The sequence below is a fragment of the Mobula birostris genome, chromosome 1 (genome assembly GCF_030028105.1).
Source record: "Mobula birostris isolate sMobBir1 chromosome 1, sMobBir1.hap1, whole genome shotgun sequence".
In the NCBI taxonomy this organism is placed as follows: domain Eukaryota; kingdom Metazoa; phylum Chordata; class Chondrichthyes; order Myliobatiformes; family Myliobatidae; genus Mobula; species Mobula birostris.
In genome coordinates, this window is record NC_092370.1 from 21,466,493 (window position 1) to 21,492,050 (window position 25,558).

Here is a 25,558-nt window from a genome sequence, read left to right on the forward strand (position 1 = left end):
ATGCACGACCGGCGCATGCGCACTTGCTATCCTTTCAGAATGCGGATGAGAAGGAATTTCTTTAGCCAGAAAGTGATGAATCTGTGGAGTTCATGGCAGCTGTGGAGGGCAAGTCTTTATGTACTTTTAAGGCAGAGTTTGATAGATTCTTGAATAGTCAGGGCATGAAGGGGGAGATGGGGCTTACAGGAAAAATGTATCAGCCATGATTAAATGGTGGAGCAGACTCGATGGGCCAGATGGCCTAATTTTGTTCCTGTATCTTGCACTCTTAGGTTTAAAAGTTGAAGGCTGTGGGTTCAGTACTCTCTCCAGAAACTTGGGATGATTCTCCATTAACAATAAGAAAGGAGCTTGAGTTTGTTGCACACCCTTTCAGTGGGCAGTGCTTTTCTTTATCCATTTCTAACTGCTGACAGCCTTCAGATCAGGCAGCCGGCTGAAAATGGAGACTCTTTCTTCCATGCACTTTCAGTGGTCAGGGCTTTCCCTTGCCATTTCTAACTGCGGAGAGCCCTCAGATCAGGCAGTTTGTGACATTGATTCATTTGTTAGGTTGATTAAAAGCCAGTACTGCTCTCTTCATTCTTGCATTATTGAGCAGATTAAAGACGGCCCCTTCCAGATTTCCACAAGTTGATCACAGCCTCCTTCTGAATTATTTGATAAATAATATCTTGCGGTTGATAATATAATTTTTTGTGCACTTTTTAAAGTGGCTGTCATTAGCAAGAGGGCACAGGAGCCTAAGGACTCACATCACCAGGTTCAGGAGCAGTTAATACCCCTCAACCATCAGTCTCTTGAACTAATGGGGATAACTTCACTCAACTTTACTTTCCCATCATTGAAATGTACCATAACCTATGGATTCACTTTCAAGGACTCTTCATGTCATGTCCTCGATATTCATTGCTTATTTTCTTATTATGAATATTTGGGTTTTTGTATTTGCACAGTTTGTTGTGTTTTGCACACAGGTCGAATGCCCTTGTTGGTGTCATTTCTCATTGATTCTATTATGGTTACTATTCTATTGTAGATTTATTGAGTATGCCCACAAGAAAATGAATCTCAGAGTTGTACATGGTGGCATATATGTACTTTGATAAATTTATTTTGAACTTTAAACTTTCAAGTTTATCCTTTTGTTATGAGGAGTCAGCGGGGAGTAATCGATCTGGTGTGGATGCTTTACAACTTGTTCTGAAATAAATTGCTTCCAGACAAGAGTAGATTTGTAAAGCTCCCATTGAATGGATGACTAGACGAATGCATAGAGATCAGACACAGACAGAGAGGTGTTAGAAGCAGTGTTTAAGTGATCCTAGCAGAGTGTTGAGTGCCTTTTAAGGCTGCTGAAGATGTTCAGAGAAGAGATTTCTAACATGGATTCCTTGACATAAAGATAATAAAGGCATCCATTAGTCTTGTGAGACCATGGATCTGCGCCTGGAAAGTCTTCACTCTCCAGGGCGCAGGCCTGGGCAAGATTGTATGGAAGACCAGCAGTTACCCATGCTGCAAGTCTCCCCTCTCCACGACACCAATGTTGTCCAAGGGAAGGGCATTAGGACCCATACAGCTTGGCACCAGTGTCGTCGCAGAGCGATGTGTGATTAACACAACACGTGTTGCCTTGGCTGGGGCTCGAACTCACGACCTTCAGTTCGCTAGTCCAATGCCTTAACCACTTGGCCACGTGCCCACACTTTCCTTGACATACGACACCTGATTCATGGCTGTGATTGTGATTGTAATCCCCTAAATGATGAATCAAAAAACTTTAAGTTAAAGCTGGAAAAGGAGTATCTTAAACACATGGGTAGCGAGGTGGAGATACATCTCTACCAAAGGAGCTGTGCATGCTCCTTCCCTCCAGTAGCCTTCAGGTTACCCTTGGGCAAGGGATAGCACCTGCTTAGCCCCTCCCCACCAGATCACGGTCACGTGGAGCCATGGGAGCAGGTTGTGGATGTTCGAATGAGCAGTTGGTGCATATCACAAGTTTTGTTTATGTGACAACTGACACCAGGCAGACAATCTCTGACGAGTGTTGATAATGGCTGGAGTCATGTAACGACACTACCCAGAGGAAGGCAATGGCAAAGGCATCTGTAGAAAAATTGCCAAGAACAATTATGGAATTGATGGCTTTGTGGCAAAGTTTGAGGATGATATGAAGATAGGTGGAGGGGTAGGTAGTGCTGAGGAAACAATGTGATTGCAGCAGGACTTAGACAAATTGGAAGGATGGGCAAAAAAGTGGCAGATGGAAAACAGTGTTGGGAAATGTAAGATAATGCAGTTTGCTAAAAAGAACAATAGTGTCCACTATTATTTAAGTGGGGAGAAGGTTCAAACATCAGAGTTGCAGAGGGACTTAGGAGTCCTTGTGCGAGACTCACAGAAGGATAATTCACAGGTTGAGTCTGGTAAAGAAGGCAAATGCAATGTTGCCATTTATATCAAGGGAAATAGAATATATAGAAACATAGAAAATAGGTGCAGGAGTAGACCATTCGGCCCTTCGAGCCTGCACCGCCATTTGTTATGATCATGACTGATAATGTTGAGCCTTTATAAGACACTAGTCAGGGCACACTTGGTTTATTGTCAACAGCTTTGTGGGCCCCATATCTCAGAAGGGGTGTGTTGTCATTGAAGAGAGTCCAGAGGAGGTTCACAAGGATTGTTCTGGGAACAAAGGGGTTAACATATGAGGAGGGTTTGACAGCTTTGGGCCTGTACTCACTGGAATTTAGAAGAATACATGGGTAACTCATTGAAATCTACCGAATGTTGAAAGGACTACATTGGGTGGATGTGGAGAGGATGTTTCCCATGGCGGGAGTATCCAGAACTAGAGGGCACAGCCTTAAAATTGAGGGGCAACCTTTTAGAATGGAGGTAAGGGGGAATATTTTTAGTCAGAGAGTGGTGAATATGTGGAATCCTGTGCCACAGATTGTGGTGGAAGCCATCCCTGGGTACATTGAAGGAGGAAGTTGATTCCTTATTGATCTGGGTTTCAAAGGAAATGACGAGAAGGCAGGTATATGGGGTTGAGTGGGATCCGAGATCAGCCACAATGGAATGGTGGAGTAAACTTGATGGCCTAATTCTGTTCCTATGTTTTATTGTCTTATGGTCATGGAAAGGCCGTGATTCCTTATATCAACCACATGACACATAATGATAATGACCAAATGATTCTTCCAAACAGCCTCAATTATGTTGAACTCAGGGCTCTGTGGAGGCGAGACCATGTGAAAATCTGCAGATGCCTCTGTCATTCAGCAGAGAGAGTCTGCTGCAGATATAAACAGCAGATGACAACTTGCTGTGCCTTTCTGTGTAAGAGAGGTATCAAAGGATCTTCATGCAAAGGGAGGCTAGAGAATTTCATCCTTTTGTCAGTCCAGGGGAAGATATTTATCAGATTGCAGGTGGCACAGGGTGCTGCTGAATTATAAAAAAAAAATGACAATTTTCATAAATCAAATGAAAATCATCTCCTTGTCCATGCTGGTTCCTGGCAGGAGTTATGCTGCTTTCTTTTGATCTGTCACAGCACAGGCTGTATTTCATAAATCCCAGAGGTTGAAATCTTGGTGGCAGTCGTCATTCACGGTTGACATGGCTCAAGATTTTAGTGCGGAGTCCTTTCTCATCAGCTATCCTTAGATAAATGTGCTGCAATGAGGAATTCTGTATATCACAATGTCAGCACTGTCATTCACTTCTCTACTCTACCTTGAAAGCAGCCCTGGCTTTGAGCAAGTGTCAAGATCTGTAACAATGTGCTGAATACTGCTTAACTTGGCTATTGTAGAGGAATATCCTCTGTCAGGCCTGGACTGGCTACATTGCCTGAGCACTGAACTGGGTCTGTGGTTGTGGACTCACTTTCAGGGATTCCATCATTCATGTTTTGTGTATTATTTGTTTACTTATTGGTTGCACAATTTGTTAATTTTTTGCACATTTGGATGTTTGTTGGGCTTTGTGTGTGTGTGTTTTTTTTCATGAATTCTATAGTATTTTCTTTGCTTTGTGGCTGCCTGTACGAAGATAATTCTCAAGGTAGTATATGGTACCTGTGTTCTACAAAAGTATTAGGCACACTAGATTTCTTTAGTATGGTTTCACATGGTCTGGCCTCCACAGAGCCCTGATCTCAATGTCATTGAAGCTGTTTGGGATTACCTGGACAGGCAGTCAAGGTCTGCAGCAGAACTGTGGCAAGTTCTCCAAGATGCTTGAAACAACCTACCAGCCGATTTTCTTACAAAACTCCATGACAGTATGCCTTAGAGAATTGATGCAGTTTTAAAGGTCACGTCAGATATTGATTTGACTTATAAACACAAGGAAGTCTGCACATATTGGAAACCTAACGCACACAAAATGTTGGAGGAGATCAGCAGGTCAGGCAACATCTATGGGAAATGAATAGACAGTGATGTTTTTGGGCTGAGACCCTTCTACAAGACTGAGATGGAAGGGACAAGACGCCAGAATAAAAAAAAGTGGGAGAAGGGAAAGGAGGCTAGCTGGAAGGTGATAGGTGAAGCCAGGTGGGTTGGAAAGGTCAAGTGCTGGAGAACAAGGAACCTGGTAGGAGAGGAAAGTGGACTATAGGAGAACGGGACCCAGGGGAAATAATAGTTTGGTGAGAAGAGGACAAAGTGCAGAATAGAGGAAGGTGGGGGACACGAAATTTGTTAACCGGAAGGAAGAATTGATATTCAAGCCTTCAAGTTGGTAAGCAGCCTCATGTGTGGCACCTTGTCAAAGGCCTTTTGAAAGTCCAAATATACAACTCCCTTACATCCCCTTTATCTATCCTACTTGTAATCTCCTCAAAGAATTCTAACAGGTTTATCAGGCAAGATTTTCCCTCAAGGAAACCATACTGACTTTGTCCTATCTTGTCCTATGTCACCAAGTACTCCATAACCTTGACTCCAACATCTTCCCAACCACTGTGGTCAGGCTAAATGGTCTATGATTTCCTTCTGACTCACATGAGTTCTGTTTAACGTTTGACACTGACAGCATTGTAATCATTGGTAAGCTGCTGGTCAGGGTTTCAATTAACTTCAGCTGGGCCACCTCAGCGTGAGCTTGCTGTTGCTTTAGAATTCCATGTACTGTAAGCCATTTGTGATGATTTAATACAGCAGCTTGTCGCCAATTTGTTGTGTTCACTCACCAAAAAATTACTGATGAGACCCAAATCTAGGAGATAAGACAAAGCCAGAACTCAAAGTAAACATTTATTCAGTAAAACACACACAACTACAGAAATCTCAGATTTCAACAGTGCAGTCCAAAGCACGAGTATTTAAATGTCTTGCCTAAGAACATTTGGGACATTGATAAGAATAACGGCTATCAACATGTGAGTGCCATGGTAGCAATGCTCTTGCAGCTCGGGCCATTGGAGCTCGGAGTTCAATTCCAGCATCTCCTGCAAGGTAGTTTGTACATTCATCCCATGCACACGTGGCTTTCCTCCCATTGTGCAAAGAGGTACCGAATAGTAGGTTAATAGATAAGTTGTCCTGTGATTGGACAAGGGGTTAAATGAGTGGGTAGCTGGCTGGCTTGTTTCAGTGTGACTGGAAGGGCCTGTGCCATGCTGTATCTCTAAATAAATAAATAAGATTACATAAACAACGACCAATCAGCGAAACTCATCTTGGTAATGGTTTTCAGATAGGCATTGATTGTTTTGGCTTGCTGTAACAAAACAGAGTCTTATAAACAATGTGCAAAAGAGATCAAACTGTGCAACTGGAAGTAATACCGAGAACACAAGTTGTAAAGAGTCCTTGTAAGCGAGTCAGAAAGTTGTAAAACCAGTTCAGAGTAGTGGTAAATTAAGTTATCCATGCAGTAAATCAAAGCAAGAGGCTTGTAAAGTTGTCAGCACTAGCAGTAGACATGGAGATTGAAGCAGTCTAGAATTCAACAAAAGAGTGTGAAGACATTGATTAGGAAAGGGCAGATAGAGTATGAGATTAAAGTTGTGAAAAATATAAGATTGGATTGTAAAAACTCCTGTGGGTATGTAAAGAAAAAAAGAAAAAAAAGATTATTGAGGGCAATTGTGGGTTCCTTACAGAAAGAGACCAGACAATTTATAATGAGGAACAGGGAAACTCCAAAGAAATTATGTAAAGACTTTAGGCCAGCCTTCAATAATGAACAAGCAAATAACCTACCTGAAATACTAGATAATCAAGGACTTAGCAAAAGCAAAAAAAACCTAAAAGAATTATTTTTTCAGAAAGAGATGCAAGAGAAGTTGATGAGATTGAAAGCTGATATATGCCAAGGATATGAAGAGATCTCTACATCAATGATCTGGATGGCAATGTATTTAACAGCAAATTTGTGGATGGTACTAAGATTGGAGAGGTGGGCAGTGAGGAAGCCATCATGGTTTCCAGAGGGATCTGCATCAGCTGGAAAAAATGGTTTGAAAAATGTCTGCATTAAATTCCATCTGATAATGCAAGGTGTTGGGCCTCTGTAGGACCAACCAAATAGGAACTTGCACAGTGAACTTTAGAGCACTGAAGAGTGTGGTAGAACAAAGGTATCTGGGAATACAGGTCCATTATTCATAACTGTGCGGTCACATGTAGATAGGGTCATAAAGAGAGTTTTTGGCACATTGACCTTCATAAATAAAGGAATTGAGTACTTGGGAAATGGGGTGTTATGTTGAAGTTGTATAAGATATTGGAGAGGCCTCATTTTGAGTACTGTGTGCAGTTTTGGTCACCTACCTACGGGAAAGATGCAAATAAGGTTGAAAGAGTACAGAGAAACTTTATAAGGATATTGCTAAGAATTACAAGGATGTTGTGTGGGACTACAAGCAGAGGTCATGGATTAAGGGTGAAGAGCTTGTTTCTGTTTTGTACTTTTCTACAACTCTATGACAATGCATGTATTGGTTACTATCATTATACGTATTGGAGGGCAGCAAATTTAAGAAGGGAGTGAAATAGAAAACAGTGGATTATTAATCTAACATCAGCAGTAGTCAAAATGCTGGAATCTACACTCTGGCCATTTTATTAGGTAAACCTGTACACATCATTATTGCAAATATCTGGTCAGCCAATCATATGGCAGTAACTCATGCATAAAAACATGCAGCCAGTGTTAAAAGATTCATTTGCTGTTCATATCAAACTTCAGAATGGGGAAGAAATGTGATCTAAGTGATTTTAACTGTGGAGTAACTGTTGGTGCCAGATGAGGTGGTATCTCTAAAACCATTGATCTCTAGGGATTTTCGCACACAACAGTCTTTAGAATTTAGAGAATTGTTTGAAAAACCAAAAACATCCATTGAATGGTGGATCGTGGTTGAAAAAGCCTTGTTAGTGAGAGAGGTCAGAGGAGAATGGCCAAACTAGTCTTCTTGGAAATCCATCGGAAATGACAATGGAAATGTAAAGTGCATTTCGGGCACGCTATGGCCATTGGAGGTTTGGGCTGTCTCTCCTTGCAGTCTGGGTGCTTTTGATTGAGGTCCTTCAACCGCTGTTCTTCAAATATGCTGGTGCCTTCATAGACTGCCAGGTGCCAGGCATTATGGTCTTTGGCCAAGCCCTCCCAACCAGTCACGGGACTATTGCATGCCTTCAAGGACACCTACATTCAGTCTTTAATGTGCTTTGTGGGGCCTCCCTGCTTTCTGGTGTCATGTGCCAGCTCAAAAAAGAATACCATCTATGGGAGGCAGTTGTCTTCCATCCAGACCACATGTCCAACCCATCGAAGTTGAGCCTCATGATTAGTGCCTCTGTGCCAGAGCTCCTGGTCATTCATAGCACTTCATTTGTGGGGACTCTGTCTTGCCAGGGGATCCCCATTATCTTGCAAAGGCATTGCAGATGGAACTGGTCAAGCATCTTGATGTGCCTGTGGTATGGAGTCCATGTTTCACAACAGAGAAGCCAGGACAACTGCTCTGTAGCCTGCCATCTTGGTCTTCAGCTGGATACCATGTTCTCCCCACACACGTGTCCATAGCCAACCAAGGGATGCCCTAGTTTTTGCAAATCTGTTTGAGACCTCTCAATCTAGACTGCAGTAGAAGTGAGGCAGCTTCCCAGGTAGGTGAAGGTATCAACATTGTTGAGCTGTGTGCCTTCAATCTCAATTCGTTGTTCCGCAGGGTTGGTATGGAGTGCAGGCTGAAGAAGAACCTCTGTCTTCTGCAGGCTGTTGGTTAGGCTGAATTTTCTTGCTGCCACAGCGAGGCAGTCAGTAAGCTCCTGCAGGTCCACTTCACTGTGAGCTGGAGGAGCACAGTCATCTGCAAATAGGAAGCTTCGTACTATTGCTTCCAGCACTTTGGTCTTGGCCTTGAGACATTGCAGATCAAAGAGGCGTCCATCAGTCCTGTAGCAAATTGTTATTCCTGCACCAGCCTGTGAGACAGCAGAGACAGCATCGTGGCAAACAACAGGCTAAACAGAGCAGGCGTAAGGACATAACCTTGGTTGAGACCGTTAGTTACTAGGAAGGGGTCAGAGATGTAGCCATTTTCAATAACCCTGGCCATCATGCCGTCATGGAATGACCTGACAATTCTGACCAACCTTGGGTGCAACCTAACTTGGTAAGGATGCACCGAAGGTCTGTGCAACTGATGGTATCAAATATCTTCAGGTCCACCTGAAGAGGATGTAGAGATTCTGGTTCTGTTCCTGGCACTTCTCTTGGATCTGTCTTGACAGCAAAGATTTGTCCCACTGTTAGATCTGAAATGACACCGGCTCTCTGAAACAACATCATCAATGAGGTGGGGGGTAATTCTGTTCAGTATGATATGGGCCATGATCTTCCTGGCTATGCTCAGGAGAGATATGCCTTTGTGGTTGTCACAGGATGCCCTGTCCCCTTGTTCTTGTACAGGTGAATGATGTTTACATCCCGAAAGTCCTGTGGCACACAGGCTTTCTCCCAGAACTACTGCATGAGCTCTGTCAGCCTCTGAAGGATTTTGCCACCTTCCTTGAAGACTTATGGAGGAATCCTATCCAGGCCCGGGCCTTACCTAGCTGCAGCTGGTTGACTGCCTTCCTAGCTTCTACCAATATGGGGGAATCATCAAGGGCTTCCAAGACTGGGCGCTGGGTTATGTATTAGAACATAGAACATAGGGCACAGTACAGGCCCTTTGGCCCACAATGTTGTGCCGACCCTCAAACTCTGCCTCCCATATAAGCCCCCTCCTTAAATTCCTCCATATACCTGTCTAGTAGTCTCTTAAACTTCACTAGTGTATCTGCCTCCACCACTGACTCAGGCAGCGCATTCCATGCACCAACCATTCTCTGAGTAAAAAACCTTCCTCTAGTATCCCCCTTGAACTTCCCACCCCTTACCTTAAAGCCATGTTCTCTTGTATTGAGCAGTGGTGGCCCGGGGAAGAGGCGCTGGCTATCCACTCTATCTATTCCTCTTATTATCTTGTACATCTCTATCATGTCTCCTCTCATCCTCCTTCTCTCCAAATAGCTCCCTTAATCTCTGATCATAATGCATACTTTCTAAACCAGGCAGCATCCTGGTAAATCTCCTCTGTACCCTTTCCAATGCTTTCACATCCTTCCTATAGTGAGGTGACCAGAACTGGACACAATACTCCAAGTGTGGCCTAACCAGAGTTTTATAGAGCTGCTTCATTACATCACGACTCTGTGGCCTGGTCATCTATCTGGGATGGCTTGTTTAACAGCTGGTTGAAATGGTCTGCTCAGCATTGGTCAGTGAGGAGCGGACTGGTGCCATGATGTTGGAGGAATATACATTGCCTTTAGACCATCAAATATCTTCTTTGTGTTGTTCTGGTCAGCTGAAGCTCTACCGCTTTGACTTCCCACCACTGATCTTTAATCTTCCGTAGCTCAGCCTGGACCTAACTACAGAGATGCTACAAGCAGTCATGTTTGGAGGTGGATTGCCTATCACTGAGCCAGCTTGCAAAGGCTTTCTGCTTCTGCTTGTTATTCTCATTGAACTAATCTTGATGCTTCCTCTTGGGGTGCCTGAGAATGGCACTTGTTAATGAGAGAGGTCAGAGGAGAATGGCCAGACTGATACAAGCTGACAAGAAGGCAAAAGCAACTCAAGTAACCATACATTATGATAGTGGTATGCAGAAGAGCGTCTCTGAATGCACAATACATCAAATCTGGAAGTGGATCTGCTACTGCAGGAGAAGACCACAAGCATACACTCAGTAACCACTTTATTAGGTAGAGGAAGTACCAAGTAAAGTGGCCACAGAACATAGAATAATATATACCAAGAAGTAGGAGGATAAAGATAAAGAGATAATGATTAGCTTTATTTATCATATGTATATCAAAACATACAGCGCAATACATCATTTGCATCAAATAAAATCCACTTCAATTGTGCTGGGCAGCCCAGAACTGCTGCAATGTTACCAGTGCCAACATAGCATGCCGACAACTTACTAACCCTAACCTGTACACCACTGGAACGTCGGAAGAAACCAGAGCATTCAGAAGAATCTCCTGACGTCACAGGGAGAACGTACAAACTCCTTACAGAGAGCAGTGGGATTAATACCCTGATCTTACAGCTGGCCCTAGCCACTACACTACCATGCAAAGAGATGGCCTGAATTTATAAAAACAAAAACAGAGAATGTTTCACTAATTTATTGCAGATTTTAGAAGATATGACTGGCTGAAGACCGAATGGTAAACAAATTGATGAATATTTTTGTATATCCAGAAGGCCTTTGCTGGAAGGTTGTCAATATGATTAGAGTTCTTCGAATCAAACGGTAATATACTGGCATAGATTGAGAATTTAACGGATATAAAGAAAAGAGAGGAATAAACAGGTTGACTATTTTGTTGGTTACCACACAAAACAATACTGTAATCCATCCTGCAATGGGATCTTGAAATAGAAGAATATCAAAATGCATCATCTGTTCCACTGACAGATTAACCATTGTATCTAAAGTAAAAACAAAGAATAGCAATGCCATGGATCATTATTCTTTAAGTTGTGGAAATAGTTGGAAAAAACTGAAGTACTTTCTTGTGTATGTTAGTAATAAAATAACATTTCTGAAACAAATACTGAAGGATATAATTTTGTGGTTGGGAAGCCTTTGGAGTAAAGTCCAGTCCAGCAAACTATAAATGAAGAAATTAAAGTTTTCAGTTATAGGGATAAGCACATTTAAGATTGGTAAATGAGAAGGGTGACTTTTTCCACAAATGAAATGAATTAATAGGATAGAATGCATGATTATTGGAGTTACTTTTGTAGAATTTTGTGAATAAAACATGCAAGAGTCATTTTATATGCTCAACAAAAAGTGACAGCCTTTACTTCCATTACGAACAAAACCAAAAGCAATCTCCTTGCACTAATATCATTAGGTCAAACACTGTCTCTTAAAATGAACACAACAAATCAATGACGGTGTTTGTGAATTATGTAGAACAGTTTCTATTATGAACAATATGTGTCATCTGTCACCCATTACATTACCCAACACTGTCACCTTGCTGTCAGCTTTAATCAGCCTGGCATGAAGAGAGAACAAAGCAAAAATTGCATCCAAAATTGTTCTCATTTTGAAAATTATCTTTCCCCTTCATACTTGCATTTTGCCTGCAGAGAAACGTAAGTCAGGAGGACTAGACTTCCTATTAAAATGCAAAATTTGAACTATCAAAAAAAAAGGAATATCAAAAATTTCACATGCACAATGTCAACCCATCATCTGCAAATAACTTCATTTTACTGGAAGTGACTTTTAGAATGCAAGTGCAATTATTTTCTACTTTTATTGAATCACAGAAACCTGTCAAAGTCTTGGTGAGGTTTTAAAAAAATGATCAAACTTTTCAAACTATACCTTGTACCCGATTCTATTCTGGGAGTTTAAAGGAAAATTCCCATCATGATTAAATTAGCCAGTGAAATCATATGACCAATGATCCTAATCGTTAGGTTTGAGAATCATGTATAGCAAAGATGTTTTTCTCATGAGATAGAAAATTTACAAAGAACAATAACACTAACAAAGCCATTGTCTTTTGTTAAAAAGATTACATACAGTTATAGAATCGTTGAAAAGTACAGCACAGAAACAAGCCCTTTGCGAAGAAATTTTTTTAGTCAGAGGGTGGTGAATCTATGGAATTTGTTGCCACGGGCAGCAGTGGAGGCCAAGTCATTGGGTGTATTTAAGGCAGAGATTGATAGGTATCTGAGTAGCCAGAGCATCAAAGGTTATGTTGAGAAGGTGGGGGAGTGGGACTAAATAGGAGAATAGATCAGCTCATGATAAAATGGTGGAGCAGACACGATGGGCCAAATGGCCGATTTCTGCTCCTTTGTCTTGTGGTCTTGTGGTCTTCAGCCCATCTAGGTCATGCTGAACCATTTAAACTACCAACTCCCATCAAGCTGCTCTGGAACCACAGTCCTCCATACCCCTACCATCCATATAACTGTTCAAACTTCTCTTAAATGTTGAAATTGAGCTTGCATGTACCACTTGAAGTGGCAGATTATTCCACTACCTCACGACCCTCTGAGTGAAGAAGTTTCCCTTCATGATCCCCTTAAATTTAACTGTGTTACGACTCAGGTTTTCCTTGGGAAAATTTTCTACGCTGTGTAATATTCCTGCAGCTTGGTTGCTTTACAATTTTCAAAGAATGAATACCATATATATCCTTGAGATTCATTTTCTTCCAGGTATTTACAAGAATATTAATGAAATTGGAGTTTATGAAGAACCATACATAACAAAGATTGATAGTCATCGTATGTGCTTCAGAGGATAAATCTTGAGTTGAATGAAATTATCCATGCTGGTTCAGGAGCCTAGTGGTTGTTGGATAATAACTGTTCCTGAACCAGGGAACCTTTGCCACTTTAACTAAAGAATTTTTTTTTTCTGAGCAACACACACAAAATGCTGAAGGAACTCAGCATCTACGGAAAGGAGTACAGTCGACATTTTGGGTCGAAACCCTTCGGCAGGAATGGAGAAAAAAAGCTAGGGAGTAGATTTAAAGTGGGGGGTGAGGGAAGAGAGATAGGTGAAACCTAAAGGGGGGGGGAATGAAGTAAAGAGCTGGGAAGTTCAACGGTGAAAGAGACAGAAGGCCATGGAAGAAAGAAAAGTGGTGACGAGCACCAGAAGGAGGCAATGGGCAGGCAAGAAGATTTTTTCCATTCGTTTTCTGTGTTCTTTGCTAACCTAAAATATAGTAATGTGACACTGGAAAGGAAACTGAAGGGGAATTTGCAGGTAGTGAGTTGTTCATCTGCTTTTGTTTGGCTGTGAATTCTGCCAGCAATGAAAGGTGAAATCAATATATTGCATAGATCCAAAAGCAGTTTTTTTGATAAGCTGTTTCAAATTCCAATAAGTCCAAAGTGTAATCATTTAAGTTGCTGTGAATCATAATGAGAAAAATATTATTCTATTTTTTTTTTCTGGAAGTAGATCCAAATTATGTTTTGCTTTGCTTTGCTACAGTGACTGGAGTAGTAAATTGCCTTAAATTTTTTTAAAAAGCGTGTATTCTGTAAGCCCTTTCCTACGAGGATAGATTGATTGTGAGGACCTGCATTTTTAGCACAGAAGTAATTTCCTTTAGCTGGTGGCACTTCATGAAATGTAAGGCACATTTATTTCCCAGGGGTCATGTTTCATAACCACATCCTTGTAGTGAAATGATAAAGAAGTAAAAATGGCTGAAGTTGCGACTGTGTTCATCAGCGACAAACGTGGTCTCAGCATAAATTCTGATGAATATACAACTCTTAGGTGCTCAACAGCAATTAATCATAGGAAAACCCCAGATGTTTAGCAAATTAAAACATTGATATAATGACATAAAAGTAACACAGTTTTCAGTGATAATTATTATTTGTAATATAGAAAGTAGGAGCCATTTTACACTGACTGGCACAGTTCAGCCCACCACCACACAAAGCACTTGATTGGCAAAAATGTAAGTGGTCAAAAGGGAATTGAATGAAGGCAAAAACAATTATTATGCAACAAAGTTCTGGTGGTTCTAAAGGCAAGTAAATCTTAATTATAAATACATTTGTGTTGAAATTCATTCGTATTATAACCCTGCAGCAATCTCTTTATATTATTTATCAACATAATATCTGCATGAAAGTGTCATCAAACACTGGCAAATGTCTACAGATGTATCCTGGAGAGCATTCTAATTGGCTGCATCACCATCTGGTATGGGTGGACGGGGGGAGGGCAGGGTTTGCTACTACACAGGATCAAAATAAGCTGCAGAGAGTTGTAAACTTAGTCAACTCCATTATGTGCACTGGCCTTCCTAGATTCCAGGACATCTACAAGGAGCGATGTCTCTGAAAGGAGGCGTCCATCATTAACGTTCCCCATCACCCAAGATTAGCCCTCTTCTCATTGCTACCACCATGAAGGAGGTTCAAAAGCCTGAAGGCACACACTCGGTGATCCAGGAATAGCTTCTTCCCTGCTATCATCCGAGTTCTGAATGGACATTGAACCCTTGAGCACTACCTCTTTACTTGTCTTGTGGAAAAAGAGAGCTGAATGTGTCAGTTTCTCCCTGGCATTGCATAGCCTCTCCAATAGCAAGCCTCCTCACTGCGACACATGGAAACTGAACTCCTCTTGATCCCGGGCTGAATGGCAGAGGACAGGGAGGAGGTCTGGCCCCTGCACACGTAGCATGCAGGCCCACTGGTGTGTGACATGCCCTGGAGCTCGTGAACGAGATCTCCAGCTATGGGTGAGTAGACCACTGCCTTGTGGGCAGCCTTGGGAGAGGTGAAGGCTACGGGCATAAACCCCGAACAACAAATCCTGAGGCAACCGGACGTCATTGAACATCCTTCCAGCAGCTCCTGCAGCCAAGCTGGTGCCAAATGTTTTGCTTCATAAGCTTTCCTTTGGACTACACTGAGAGGGGGAACTTGACGACTGGGCACCTCAGGATCTCCATACCTTCTGTCCAGGCTTGTGATGATGATCATCATCACCCATTGCCCTCTGAGACAGATGGATACCAGCCAACCATATATATATATACTTGCTGTAATTCAGTTTTTTCTTGATTATTATTTATTGCATTGCACTGCTGTTGCAAAGTTAACAAATTTCACGACATATGCTGGTGTTATTAAACCAGATTTTGCTGTCAAAAAGCTACATTTAAAAAAACTTTAAAAAACCACACCAATTACCATGTGACCAAGCACATCTCAAGGTTGTATAACTTATACATTCTTTGATAATAAAATGAATCTTGATCTTGATTTCCTTTAAATCAGGACCTTCATTGGAATCACTTTGTGATGAGCCTTTCGGGCCTCTGTGGCTCACCGTACAGCTTCGGGGTTTCGAGCACCTGTATTTACTCATGCCAGGTTGATTGTGACCGGCACGTGTATCCCCAGCTTGATGATCATTTAAAGGGGACAGTCATTGTGCTCTCTCAGTGCAATCTGGTGGTGTTTGTGGAGAATGATTTCTTTCATGGTGGCGCTTGGTCATGCCTAAGAGAGAGCCTGGCATTTCTCTGCACTTGGGTCCAGTCGCGTGAGCAGGTACTGTGACACACCAGGTCTTGCACAGCAGGAAGAGGTTTTGGCTTATTATATATGGGCTATCTCTTGGAATAAGCTACCCATTTTGTCCTGAGCCCCTATTATTGTGCAGTAACTCGATAAACCAAGCTTCTTTAGTTAAGGGTCCTTGTGATCCTATCATCACCACCACTTCATGTTGAGTATTCTAGGTCTTGACAACCATGTGTATAGAAAGAAAATCTTATCATTTCTGTTGTAGCATTGTTACTAATTGGTTCCTTAGGTTGTTATAACCAGGAATGTTAATGGGGACAAGCTCCCACCACCTGTTATGTACCCCCAGTGATGCATAACTCAAATGGTCTCTGACAACCAGGTCCAGCTCCTGACCGTCACATGTGGCTTAGCCGCTAAGCCTGGAGGAACTATTTCTACTAAAAGGAGAAGGGGCAAAGGCAGGTCACTGATGCCCTAAAACCTGTTGTTTTGAGCAGATGGGGCTTATCAGCCATGGTTGGCAGCTCATCTAGAAGAAAAACTCTATTCTCAAACCTCCCCTGCCTTCTGACTATACCCACTCATAGGGAGGCTTTGGAAATAAACCCCAAGGTAAAAATCTGGAGCTGGAGACCCTAAGGCAGGCTTACGTTGAGTTCAATGCAGACTGGCAACTCCTTTGATGTTGCTGGGACCAAACTAGATCGATCTCTGCCGTTCCTTTGGATTCATCAGATGCCTGGAGAAGGGGAGCCTCCTACACGGGTAACAGCTTGTTCTCCATATTGTACTGCCCAGGCTTGCATATCTAGACAGCTAGGACACAACATCCATGGTTGACCCAGACTGACAGAGGCCTTGCTGTCTTACTCATTGTTACCAATTATTTCGAATGAATGCCATCGCTTATTGAGCTGTTTGCAAGAGATAACAGTTTCTACCAACCCAACACAGCAAAACCGATCACCATTTGAAATGAGTGCCTCCCCTTCCCTTCATCCACTTTCCAGACATGTTGAATTACTGTTGAGTTTGACTCACTGTATATATTCAGGAGTGAAAAGGATAGATATTTGTCTGCTTGGTCATCAGGAGTTATGGGCAACTGGATGTAGTGTATTGATTGTCACTTTCCAGGACCCAAGAGGCTTATTGCTGACCTCCGCTTTCTAGCATAGCAGCATGGCTTTTCCAAAGGGTCAGAGTTGTTTGTGACAAAGTTAAACTTCTAATCAATATTCCTTGCTCAGCTTTTGGTTGTAAACAATTAAACTGTTTTTTTTTTGGTGTGGGGGTATGTTTAATCAATATAAAACAATGAGGTTATGCTAATTGAGTGGTGAGTCTGTGGAATTCATTGTCACAGATGGCTGTGGAGGCCAAGTCACTGGGTATATTTGAAAAGGTGGTTGATAGGTTTTTTAATATTAAGGACATCAAAAGTTACAGGGAGAAGGCAGGAGAGTAGACTTGAGAGGGATAATAAATCAGCCATAAAGGAATGGTGGAACAGGCTTGATGGGCCAAATGGCCTAATTCTGCTCCTATGCCTTATTGTCTTTTGACTTCAAACCAGATGACACTGGGCTACATGACTTCTGCCATTATGACAGAGTTCACGAAAGCTTGTAGACCAGAGATTTAGATGTGTTTAATTGCGTTAGTTGGAAGTGTCTCCTCCTTGGCAGAGAGTGGGGAACCACCAGTCAAATAGTGGGGATTAGCAGCTAGACCGTGCCACAGAGACTAGACAGAGAAGTAAGCTAGTCTTTGTAGAGTAGGTGTTTACAGTATACCCTCCCTATAGTGAGGGTTTTGTGGACAGTGAAGACAGCACCATTACAACAGAGTGTAATTGAGACAGAGGCGTACTTCATTTCCTAATTCAGAATATGTCAATGTAGAGTCCTTCAAAAATGCTTTTTGGAAGACTTTATATTCTACACGCATTACGTTAATGAGATGATCATTAACATATTGTTGTTGTTGTTCGTCCATCGTACGTCGATGAGGACCTCGACACCATTATTGATGGTGTCAAGACTAGCGCGTGACTTGGATTTAAGTGAGGGAGAGTTGTGCAACGTCAGCCTCACTCTCTCTTCCCAATTTCCGTCTGGATCCAGTGGCAAGACAGAGTCTAGACGGCTGGAGATGGGACTAGGCGCAGTGGATGACCAGGACGTCTTCTGTGTCTTGTCCTGCTCTACACGTTCCACGACGCTTGCAGAGACCGCCTTCTTGACCGTTGGACCTTCCATTGGTCTCGTCCGCTCAATCCACCGGAGTCTGTCTTCACATGCTGGGATAGACAACTCCCTGTCTCACCAAGGGGGGAGTTGTCATTAACATAATGTATATACAATTAATACAGATGATCTCTTTTACTATATTAATGAGCTTTGAAAGAATTTAAACGGGGCTTTAACAAATTATTACTGACTTTCCCTCATTTACCTTTCTTAGCCAAGACTGAATTGCCACGTTCCTGGCAAATGTACCCGGTGCCTTTACCACAAGATCAGAATGGGCACCCAGATTTACTTTTACTGTATGTTGATCTCACTTACTGTTTAAAGTTCCATGGAATTATTTTGCCTCTGTTGCATCAAATCATCAATCAGTAGGGCAGAAAAGAAACTTAGGACAACTTCCTCTACCTCGAAATTTTCTAATTTAGTCGTTACTCTGAAGGAGAAGCAGACAAAGATGGGGTACTGTAGTATAGTGTCCTTGGAGCTCTGACGACTTGGTTAAAACTGGATCCAGATTATAAAAGTCTCGACTCTCCCTCATTTTGGAATTTCTACATAAAAGGATAGAACATAGAGCAGAATATTGAACAGCAGTATATCTTTGGCCCACAATTCGTGCTGATCAACTTAAACTAGTTTCATGGGCTGAGTTGATCAGGCACAAAAGACCCAAACAAGTTTGAGTGTCCAGGAGATGTGGTAATAAATGTTCATGCACTACAAAGTAACTCAAGCCTAATTTAATATTATAAAGCAGAAAGCTCAAATAAACCACACTAAATGCTATGTAGTAAGTTACAAAGATTTCCATGAAGATTTCAGGGCTCACAGTTCTTGGTTGTCGCTGTTGTCAGGGGATCTCCGAATTCCGACTCGTGAATTCACTCTGGATCCATCCTAGGCACTGATTGATCGTGATTCCTTGGTCTATGTGAAGTTCCAAGAACCAAGGAAAGGTGTCTCAATAAAGTGGGGCTCAATCCACAAGCATCGAGAGTCACTCAGAGCCAGAAGTGCTTTAGTCTATTGTTCTCATGTCACTGGTGCCTTGAGGCCAAGAAAGAGTCCAGCCACTATTAGCAAACATCTAACAAACCTACAGTGTTTAACTTGAACAGACACCGTTCATGCTGCGAGCTCTCAAAGAGATAAAGTGTCACTTGGAATTGTTCAGATTTTTATTTAATATTGTTACAAAATCTAATGCACCATAACACAACTCAATCTGTATGCCTGCATATAGTCTGTATCTACATGTAACTATAGTAACTGCTTCCAGTACCACCCTAGCAGAACATTCCAAGTACTTACCACTCTCTGTATAAAAAGTTGCTTCGCTAATTTCCTTTACCTTGCTCATCTTAAAACGATGTATTTGACTTTTCCATCCTCAGAAAGACTCATTCTACTCTAACTACACTTCCCAAAATGTTATATATTTCTATCAATTTGTCCCTAGCCTCTGACATTCCAGAGAAAAGCATTCCAAATTTGTCCAGCCTCTCCTTAACAGCTAATACTCTCTTCTAGGCAACATTCTTGTGAGCCTCTTCTGCACCGTCTCCAAAGTCCCAGTACTCTTGTTGTATGGATTTGGTCAAGTACAAAATGAAAGGTGAAACATCACAAGCAAAATGCTGGAGAAACTCAGCAGGTCAGGCAGCATCTATGGAAATGAATAAGCAGTCAACATTTTGGGCCAAGACACTTCCTCAAGGCTGGAAAGGAAGGGGTAAGATGCCAGAATAAAAAGGTGTGGGGAAGAGAAGGAGGATAGCTAGAAGGTGATAGGTGAAGCCAGGTGAGTAGGGAAGATAAAGGGCTGGAGAGGAAGGAATGCTATTCCCTTTTCTCAGTTCCTTCAGCTCTGCCGTCTCTGTTCGGTGGATGTGGCTTTACTTTCCAGCATACCAGAGATGTCCTCCTACTTCAAAGAATGGGGTTTCCCTTCTCCCAACATTGATGCTGCCCTCACTTGCATCTCCTGCATTTCCCAGACATCTACTCTCACCCCATCTTCCTGCCACCTTAACATTCATAGTGTTCCTCTTGTCTTTGCCTGCCACTACATGGACCTTCACTTCAAACACGTTACTCTCTGTGACTTCCATATTCTCCAAAGGAATCCTACCACCAAATATATCTTTACCTCCCACCCCTCGCTTTCTGCAGGGACCGTTCCCTCCATAATTCCCTTGTCCATTTGGCTCTCCCTGCTAGTCTCCCTTCTGGCACTTGATCCTACCCATTCACTTCCTCCCTCACCTCCATTCAGGGCCCCAGACAGTCCTTCCAGGCAAGGCAATATGTCACCTGCAAATCTGCTGGGGCCATCTGTTGTGTCCGGTGCTTCTGATGCAGCCTCCTCTACACTGGTGTGACCCATCGTAAACTGGGGACCCTGCTTCGTCGTACCTTCACTCCAACCGTCAATAGCAGATCTTCCCAGTGGCCAAACATTTTAACTCTAATTCCCATTCTCATTCCAAATATAAGGTATTGCTCCTCCCACCTGGGGGTCGGGGGTGGAAGGGGGACTTATCTTGGCACAAGAGGAGGCCAGGAACATTTCAGTCCATGGCCTCCTCTTGTGGTAAGATGAGGCCACCCTCAGAGTGGAGCAGCATCACCTAACATAGAAACATAGATACATAGAAAACCTACAGCACAATTCAGGCTCTTCAGCCCACAAAACTGTGCCGAACATGTCCTTACCTTAGAACTACCTAGGCTTACCCATAGCCCTCTACTTTTCTAAGCTCCATGTATCCATCCAGGAGTCTCTTAAAAGACCTTATCGTTTCCACCTCCACCACCGCCACTGGCAGCCCATTCCACACACTCACCACTCTCTGCGTAAAGAACTTACCCCTAACATCTCCTCTGTACCTACTTCCAAGCACCTTAAGACTATGCCCTCTTGTGTTAGCCATTTCAGCCCTGGGAAAAATCTTTGATGATCCACATGATCCACACCTCTCATTATCTTGTACATCTCTATCAGGTCACCTCTCATCCTCCGTCGCTCCAAGGAGAAAAGGCTGATTTCACTCAACCTATTCTCACAAGGCATGCTCCTCAATCCAGGTAACATCCTTGTAACTCTCCTCTGCACCCTTTTTATGGTTTCCACATCCTTCCTGTAGTGAGGAGTATTCTGTCTGGGAAGCCTCCAGACTGATGTTGTAACGTGTGAAGGAAGAGAAGTGGATGCAGTTACTGTTACAAGAGAGAAAGTGCTGAAAAAGCTGAAAGACCAAAAGGTGCATAAGTCAGCCAGACCAGATGAACTGCACCCTACCGTTCTGAAAGAGGTAGTGTTAGAGATCGTGGTGGCACTAGAAATGATTATTGGACTCTGGCATAGTGCCAGAGGACTGGAAAATTGCAGATCTCACTCCACTCTTTAAGAAAGGAGGAATGCAGCAGAAAGGAAATTATAGACCAGTTAGCCTGACCTCAGTGGTTGGGAAGATGTTAGAGTCAATTGTTAAGGAAGAGATAATAGATTACTTGGTGGCACATGACAAGATAGTACAAAGTCATTCAGGAAAAATCCTGCCTGATGAACCTGATTGAATTCTTTGAGTAAATTACCTATAGGATAGATAAAAGGGATGCAGTGGATGTTGTATGTTTGGACTTTCAGACGGCCTTTGACAAGGTGCCACACATGAGGCTACTTACCAAGTTAAGAGCCGATGGAATTACAGGAAAGTTACTAACATGGTTAGAGCATAAAAGGAATAAAAAAATCCTCTTCAGGTTGGCTGCCAGTGACTAGTGGTGTTCCGCAGGGGTCTGTGTTGGGACCACTTCTTTTTATGCTGTATATAAACAATTTAGATGATGGAATAGATGGCTTTGTTGCCAAGTTTGCAGATGATGCGAAGATTGGTGGAGGGGCAGGTAGTGTTGAGGAAATTGGTAGGATGCAGAAGGACTTAGACAAATTAGGAGAATGAGCAAGAAAGTGGCAAATGAAATACAATGTTGGAAAATGCATGGCCATGCACTTTGGTAGCAGAAATAAATGTGTGGACTACTTTCTAAACCAGAAGAAAATCCAAAAATCTGAGATGCAAAGGGACTTGGAAGTCCCTGCGCAGAACATCCTAAAGGTCAACTTGTAGGTTCATTCGGTGGTGAGGAAGGCAAATGCTGCGTTAGCATTCATTTCAAGAGGTCTAGGATACTCGAGCAAGGATGTGACACTGAGGCTTTATGAGGCACTGGTGAGGCCTCACCTTGAGTATTGTGAACAGTTTAAGGCCCATCATTCTTAGAAAATATGTGCTGGCATTGGAGAGGGTCCAGAGGAGGTTCACAAGGATGATACCAGGATTGAAAGGGTTATCATGCGACAAACGTTTGAAGGCTCTGGGACTGTACTTGCTGGAATTCAGAAGTACGTGGGGGGAACAAAATCTCATTGAAACCTTTTGAATGTTGAAAAGCATAGACAGTAGATGTGAAAAGGATGTCTCCCATGGTGGCAGAGTCTAAGACAAGAGGGCACAGCCTCAGAATAGAGGGGCGCCCTTTCAAAACAGATGCGGAGAAATTTCTTTAGCCAGATGGTGGTGAACTTGTTGCTATATGCAGCTGTGGAGGCCAGATCGTTGGGTGTATTTACGGCAGAGATTGATAGGTTCTTGACTGGATATGGCATCAAAGGTTATGGGCAGAAGGCCGGGAACTGGGGTTGAAAAGGAGAAGAAAAAAGGATCAGCCATGATTGAATGGCAGAGCAGACCTGATGGGCCAGATGGCCTAATTATGCTCCTATGTATTGTGGTCTTACTGAGGTAGTAAAAGGCAAGTAATAACACTGCAGAGGAAAGTGTTACAGAGAGTGCAGATAATAATATGCGAAAATATATCCAGGTAGATTGTAAGGTCATGAGTCAATCTTGCTGTGCTGGAGAACCACTGAATTGTCTTAAATCAGTGGGATAGAAGTTGAGCCTGGTGGTATGTGCTTTCAGGCTGCTGTATCTCCTACCCAATGGCAGTATTATGTTGGCTGTTTTACCAACATAACGAGGTATGAACAGAGTCCACAGAAGGGAAGCTGATTTTCATGATGTGCTGAGCCATGTCCACAACTCCTTGCAGTTTCTATGGTCATGCACATGGTGCATGCAAGACGGATGCATTGATAAAAATCTAAGTTAAAACGTTACGAGGAACAACAAAATGAAGTACAGGTCATCATTTTTCTGACTTGGAGGGAATCCTAAATTGGTTTATTGGTTTATTGCTGTCAGATGTAAAAATGATTTGTCTTGCATTTTGATCACACAGATCAATTTATTACAATAGTGCAATGAGGTAGACAAAAGGGACATACTGAATTTCTTTAATTTCCTCAGGTAGTGTAGGCACGGGTGAAAACACACACCTCTCCTCATTAAGGGATCAGCAGTGGAAAGAATGAATGGTTTCAAGTTCCTGGGTATCAACATCTTGAAGGATTTATCCTGGGCGCTGTATTGATGCAATCATGTAAAAAGGCATTCTAGTGATTTGGTTAGGAGCTTAAAGTGTCACCAGTGATTTCTTTTTCCAGATATCTATAGCTGTACAGTGGCAAGCATTCTGTTTGCATAACAGCTTGATATGGAGGCGCTAATACACAGGATCACAAGAGGCTGCAGCAGGTTGTAGACTTGGCCAGGTGCATCACAGGCACAACTTTGCTCACCGTCGAGGACATCTTCAAGAGGAGGTGGCTCAAGAAGGCGATCTATCACAAAGGATTTCAGAATACGGGACATCTTCCTGTTCCTACCATCAGGGCGGAGATAGAGCAGCCTGAGTACTCGTGGTAGATTTGTGCAATGTTATTACAGCTCGGGGCATTTCAGAGTTTGAAGTTCAATTCCAGCATCATTCTGTAAGGAGTGTCTAAACATCCTTTCCTTAGAATATGTAGGGTGATCCAGTTTCCTCCCCAGGGTCCGGCAATGGCTGTTTTACCAAGGTAACAAGAAGTGTGAACAGAGTCCACAGAAGGGAAGCTGATCACCAATAGTTAATTGGTGATTATAAATTGTCTTAGGATTGGGTTAGGGTTAATCAGGAAGGTGAGTTGCTTGGGGCAGCGTGGTTCGAAGGGCTGGTCGGTCCTACTCTGTACTGTATCACAGAATAAATAAATAAAACAATGATTTAGGAACAACTCCTGGGGCATTAGATTTCTGAATGGTCTCTGAACACAACTTGGTTATTTTGCTCTATTTGTTTTGTGATCTATAGCAATATTTCTTTGCATTGCACTGCTGCCACAAAACAACAAATTGCACAACATATTAGTCAGTGACAATAAATTTGATTCTGATTCTGCTGTTTGCAAGTAGGCTGTTAAAGTGAAGGAAGTAGACTGTGTTCCTGCTCCGTCCCTGGCATCAGAACCATGGAATATTTCTCTGAAACTAAGTGCTCATATTCATATTATCAGTTCAGAACTGAAAGTTTCTTTAAAAGCTATAACTGTTTTGCGTGACAACATATCTACCAAAACCTTGTATCTGGAATTCTTAAAGCTGATTTTTGTTTTTTCCCTCAATTGCTTATTTTTAGGAGGATTGATGTCACAATAAACTCTTCTAATTTTAGGCACAGCTGTAATTTGCAAGGCATTTTGGAAAAAATTTCTTTAGTTGAACTTCTAATTTACAAGAGCAATACTTTTCCTATGTTGGTACTACTAATCTGGGTGGAAACTTGTCTTCTATCTCTTGCTTCAAATGGACAAATGGAGTCTGTTTGTATTCTGCTTCCAAAATTCTGCTTTTCTCCAGTGGAATTGAATTATGGAAGTGGAGCTGGATGTCCAATAACTTTGTACCTAGCGTAGGCAATGTAGAGTAATTTCAAATCCTCTGATGTTCAGATAGCCCTAATTTTGGAGACAGAAGAAAGGTGACCATCGGTTTAAGGACAGGAACATCAAATAGTCATAAAGGTTTTTCATGTGGGGATTGAGTCATTTTAAATCTGGCATGAAAATGGTATAGATGAATTTGTAATAGAGACAAGGTACTGAAATACTACTTGGACTTAATTAGACAAGTTATCTATTGATCTATTCTGAGGGTTTTAAAGGAAGCAGCAGGAGAAGTCCTAAAGGCTTTGAGATTTTTCAAAGTGCTTTTGATTTCTGAGGAGGTACTAGCAGACAGAAAGCAACAAATGTGACAAATGTTCAAGAAAGGAGACAAAAAGAGCATTGCTATAGGCCTGTTAATCGAACATCTCTCGTTGGCAAGATGCTGAAGCCTGTAATTGGTCATTGATTTAAGCAAGTCAAGGAAGAAATAACTTGTCATTTAGAGAAGCTTAAAGTAATGGAACTAAGTGAAAACATGGTTTTACGAAAGATACACTGTGTTTGACAAATTTGCTAGAGCTGTTCAAGAATGTAACAAGCAAAATCCACTGGGAGGAATGTGTAGATTCATTGCATTTGGATTTTCAAAACGGTTTTCACAAAGTTCTGTACAAGAGTTTGAAGTACAAAATAAGATCGAGAGGCTTTGAGACTTTTACCGTGTTGTGGTCTGTTCTTATCAAATTACAGTATTGCTTCGCATTGTTGTAACTATATGTTATAATTATGTGGTCTTTGTTATTTTTTTAAGTTGGTT